Raw genomic sequence first — 5,803 nt, forward strand, 5'->3', positions numbered from 1 at the left:
AGTTCACGACTCGTAGACCAAATCATGGAAGCAAATTTAATGTTTCCAGTGCATCATGAGTCATATCACAACTCGTGGAATCAAATCATGAGTCGTACAGTGACTCATGAGGTGATCCTCTAAAATAGTTTAGTCCTAGGTACCATGAGTCATCGTATGACTCGTGGAGTGGAACCATGAGTCATATTGTTAAGTTGTAGAACCATATAAGAAATTAAAAAAATATCATTCAAACCCATAAACCACTATACAAGTCATGGAAAGCATTCCACGACCTGTGAAGTGACTTGTGTAAAGTGAGAAAGAACCTATTCAAATTTGACCATAGAAACCACGAGTCAGATCACGACTCATGGATCATGAGTCGTGAAGTGACTTATGGGACCCTATTTCCTAAAAAATGTCAAATGTTTTTAAAAGGGCAGTTTCATCTTTACCAACCTTTTTAAACCTAAATTGCCTCATTTTAGTGTCTTTTAGGCGAGTATATCATATTAATCAACCTACTGATCTACTATTTTATGCTCTCAATTCCAAAACTCATAAGGGGGATGCCTAAGAAGAGAAAAGATCACCCAGGGTTCCAGCGAGTCTGAATCTAGATTCCTTTCTAGAATTTCATATTTCTACCAGGTATGTAAGACTTCAATGATAAAAGCTTTAAGTCATTTAAGTGCTCAGATTTCACAACTTTTGATAATGCATTCGTAAATGCTTGTATCTTTAAATTTTGGATATGATTTCCTTCCTGATTTATGCTTATTGCATATTTATAATATTGAAGCATGGTTTAAAAATTATTACCATATTTATGCATACTCAGTACATTCCCATATACTAATCACATATTTTTTTGTTGCACTACATCTTATTATTGATGTAGATTTAGGTGCTTATTCCTTAGCTCAGTAGATTTTCAGCTAACTTTGGTGAGTCCTTCATTTGGGGACTTCATGGAGTAGATTTATCAGTTTAGTCCGATTTCAAATATTTTCACGTAAATTAACTTGATCAAATCTTAATATCCATAAGGAAAGTCTTAGTTTTTGCAAGTTTTCTATTTTTAGTAAATTTCCTTATCTCCAACTCACTATAAAATCCCACAATAGGTGACCATCACATATATATCTTCTATATTTACTATAGTAATTAAACTATATAAAATGTCTTTAATTTTACAAGAAGGAATTGTGTTTCTGGGGTCTTGGAAATCTTGTTCCTAGTTCTCACAGTGAAGGAAATTCAGGGTTTATAGGAGTTAAGGATGCCCATTTTGAACTCAATGTATCCCCTTTTCTATTCAATGGTTTCAATTCCTATTGGTTAATGCATGTTGCTGCTGAGCCTACCGAGAGGTACAAAGTCATTGAGGTTCTTAAAGATGCTTCTGCTACTGGCCTTATTGTTTGTCACACCTGGGTTTTCAGTGATGGAGGTGACAGAGCATATATTACAAATATCACCCGACATTTATGATGAACGTGTTTGCAAGGTAAAAGTTTTGGCCTTGCGAACTAACAATATAAAATCATTATGCTAAATATATTATTGTATTTAAGGTTTGGATATTGTGATCTCGGAAGCTGATAAATATGGCGTTGAGCTTTGTAAACCAATGGAATGACTTTGGAGGAAAAGCTCTATACGTTTGGTGGGCGAAATGCAGGAGCTCAAATTAATAACGACGATGATTTCTACACTCATCCTATGCTCAAAAAGTACTACAAGAAGCACATTGAGGTACTGGATTACAAAATATGCAACTTTTTTCACCTAAACAATCGAATACATAAACTTGATGCATTTTATTCCCATCTTTCTTAAACTATACCATCATTAACTTCTCAAACTGATTTAATTACCTTGTACTTGGCTTTTCAATTCTGTAATCTTTACCCCTTAATATTGTCAATAAATCAATGAAATTGATACAGAAAGTGGTTACAAGGTTGAATAACATTACTGGAGTTGCTTACAGTGATGATCCAATGATCATGGAATGGGAACTTATAAATGATCCACGCGATCAAGCTGACTATTTGAGGAAAACCTGTTAACGTGAGTCCCAATTCAAGTCGTGATTTCTAATTCATTTCCAAATTAATTGAATTTTAGAATTATCTGTACATGAAGTACTAACGACTTTTTCCAAATTATTGTTTCAGGCTTGGGTTAAAGAAATGGCAAGTTTTGTTTAAGTTACTAGACAAGAAACAATTGCTGGAGGTTGGAATGGAGGGATTTAATGGTGATTCAATTCCTGATAGGAAATTAATCAATTAATCCTTGTTATCAAGTTTGAACAGATTTCATAAATAATAATCTTATCAATGAGATGGATTTTCCCACTACTCTCGCATACACTGATCAATGGTAATTCACATAAATTCACACATTTCCATTATAATATTATAAAATAGGGAAGAATTGTGAAATCGTAGATATTAGATAGATTTATCAGTAATTTCCTTATAGGTCTAAACATTTCTTTATACCTTTATAGGTTGTCCGAATGAAGTGACGATGCACAAGTGGCGTACATGGAAAGGTGGATAACAAGCCACTGCCAAGATACAAGAACCATATTAAAGAAACACCTAGTGCTTACTGATTTTGGAAGTCTAACAGAGGTCAACGATCAAGAGACACATTCATGAGTAGTGTGTATAGAAATGTTTACAATTTGGCAAAAGAAGAGGGAACCATGGCAGGAAGCTTAGCATGGTAACTCATGGCACATGGGATGGAGAATTATGATGATGGTTATTGCATTATTTTGGGACAAAATCCTTTTACTACACAAATAATTATAGGTTAATCTCATGCCATGACGGCTTTGGCTCGTTCTTTCAATTGAGTGAAGGCATGAAGCTCACAACTATTGTTTACATATATATTCTTCGATGTGATTGTTTTCATGATTATTACTAATCAATTTATATGTGGATTTGAGTAATCTTAAGTCCGTCATTCTTAGTATAATTCGACATCATATTACCAACCATATAAAGTTGGTTAAACTCAGGAATGTAATTGAATAAATTATTTCAGGAAAAAGCAATCTTATGTATTCTGACCTTTCTTTTTCTATTTTTAGTTTTAGTACACATTTATTACATATGCTGAAGAAATAATCAATTGAAAAATTATTCAAAATTACTGTAGTGGTTTTTTATAAGATCACTTTTGAAGTATTATAAACTAATTTCTAATGGCAAACACACTCTTTAATCTAACACCCTCTAATGTGGTCTGTTGGATAATTTAAGTCGTTCCCTTTAACAAATAGAAAGTATAATGCAACTCTATATACTTTCTTTAGCTTCCATTTTATTGAGGAGTTTCACACCCTCTTCTCTTGAATTAAAAAGTTATTGTCACGATCCAAAAATTCTTTAGATTGTAGTGGCATGTATCTCAATCCCACCAACAGGTAAGACAATCTTTAAACATCGATTCAAAAGGAGAGAAAATGTGAAACTTAATTTCTCAAAAGCATAAGTAATTCTTACATAAATTATTTCATAAAAATCAATATGAAAAATTAAAAGACATTGTCAATGTCCCAAGACCTGGTGAGATAAGTACATGCCTCTAAGAACTCAAGTATGACTGTAGATACATAATTTGTCCCCTTCAAAAGTCAATTTTATCTATTTTACTCCACCTTACCATACAACCACCCTAGGTGATAATTTTTTCCAGAAAAGGACAACATTAACCAATTCATAACAAAAATACCCACCCCATTATTCTTCACATTATCTCACCCTATGATAACTTGACACATCACCTACCCTAACCACCCCACCTTACGTGGCCCCACACTCCCCTTAATCACGTTTTCCCCTCCCCCCATAACAAATACACACACCACTAATAGACTCAACAATCCACCTCATACATATTTTTCACACACACACACCCCTCACTGGAATATACGCACACTACATCACACAAACCTACAGAGGATAACAGTAGATATACACACAGATGCATAGAATAGAGAGAGAGCCTCCTCCGTCCCCATGGACTCAATTCATACTAAAATAAACACCTCATGCCATATACACACAACAACACATATCTATAGAGAAAATAGAGAGTGACAAAAGAAAAATAAATTTAGAAGAGAATAGAGAGGAAACACAGTGAGAGAGGCGAGAGAGAAGATAAACGGAGTTGATCAGAGAAAATTGAAAGAGGTAAAAACTCTCATTGAAAACAATTTGTCCAGTGGTGCAAACCCATTGGAAAACCTGTTCCTCCCTCTAGGCTTTCAAAACCAGTGACAAAAAGCCGCAAAATCGACCAAATCCACATACTCAGGAGAAACCCCACATAGTTTCTGGAAAACAGCCGGCGAGCTTTCGTCGGAAATCCCAAAAGCTCGTCAACCATCATCCACCCATTAGAAAGCAACCATAATCTGACTCAACTTCACTGTTTTGGCATGGATTTTGTCCCTTTTCGCGAGTTTTGGCTTGGGTTAGTGAGAAATAGAAGTAGGTGTGGGTGGAATTCGACATCGACGATATCAATTGGGATTTTGGTTTTAAGGTTCGACTTGAGGTTCTCGATGTGGATTCCTTCTGGTTTAATTGAATAATACTTGATTGAAAAGCGACATTAAAGTCCATTTCTAATCCCATTCTTGATTAATCTTAATTGCTTGATACTTTGTGTGGTGAATTCATGATGTGTGGATTTTATTTTTGTTCATTTTGATATGTTTGAATCATCATAAGTGATTATTGATATGGATTGATTGATCATGTGAATTGGATAATCAATTGATTTGGGCTCAATTTGGGGGTAAATCTTAATTTGGGGATGGTATTGAAAGTTATCTAATTTGTAATTTTATTTGGTCGTTTAAATTATTAACTTGATTAATTTTTATGTTGTTGAATGCGATAGTATCATGATAGGTCAAAATTGATAGCCAAACGATAGGTTGGGTAGGCAAAAGTAGGAACTATGGATTGCTGAATGATTAGATGTGTGTGTGTGAATGGTTTTTTATTTTATCGCACACAATTAAAGTTGTGTTCGTTTATCGGGAAATGCCCCGAGGAACATTGTATTTACTCACCGAGAATGCCCCAAAGTATATGTGAAGGAGGTTCGTGATCAAGGCCCGAGGCATCAGGTAAAGCTTAGTTAGGTTAACTAGAATAGTTTAGGTTTTTATTTCAGCTTTTTTTATTTTGGTTTGTAATAAATTGGACTGGACACTATTTTTGGAGTTTTGGCTATTTGATTGTTTGTTTTTTGGTTTGCTGTTTTTGTGGTTTATGCATTTCATAGTGTCGTACTAGCCGATATACTCTACGAAGAGACTGTGGTCAAACCACGGGACCGAGGGGTGCCTAAAATCTTTTCCTCGATCAAAAGAATTCCTTAATCGAAATCTCTGTTCATGGACTAGTTTTAAAGAGTCAAAAATTATTTTGAAAAAGGATTTTCCAAGGTGACTTGGCACACTAGATTTATGTCAAGTGATGACTCTGAGTTTAAATGTAAAAAAATCTTTTTTGAAACACATTTTCATTCGTTACTTGACATATAAAACACTTTTTGAACTTAAAATCAACTTTTTTTTGTAAAAAAAAAAAAGGGTGTGACGACTCGAGCTCTGGCAACTCTTCTGGAAATTTTTTAGATTTCGATCTTATTTTTGAGTTGTATCGATTTAGTTTGTCACTACAGGTGCATAGACATTTTGTTTGTGTTATCATTTGTGTTATTGTTTTATCATTGTTGGATGCCTACGTGTTCTTTATTTATAGTTTTTTCTTAT

At 34.2% G+C, this 5,803-nt stretch overlaps 1 pseudogene; it reads left to right on the forward strand.

The window, feature by feature from the left end:
• The first annotated feature begins 1,174 nt into the window (after window positions 1-1,174).
• On the forward strand, window positions 1,175-2,857 carry LOC107841350 (annotated as a pseudogene).
• Window positions 2,858-5,803: the final 2,946 nt, after the last annotated feature.

This window comes from Capsicum annuum, unplaced genomic scaffold (assembly GCF_002878395.1).
Source record: "Capsicum annuum cultivar UCD-10X-F1 unplaced genomic scaffold, UCD10Xv1.1 ctg2811, whole genome shotgun sequence".
Classification (NCBI taxonomy): domain Eukaryota; kingdom Viridiplantae; phylum Streptophyta; class Magnoliopsida; order Solanales; family Solanaceae; genus Capsicum; species Capsicum annuum.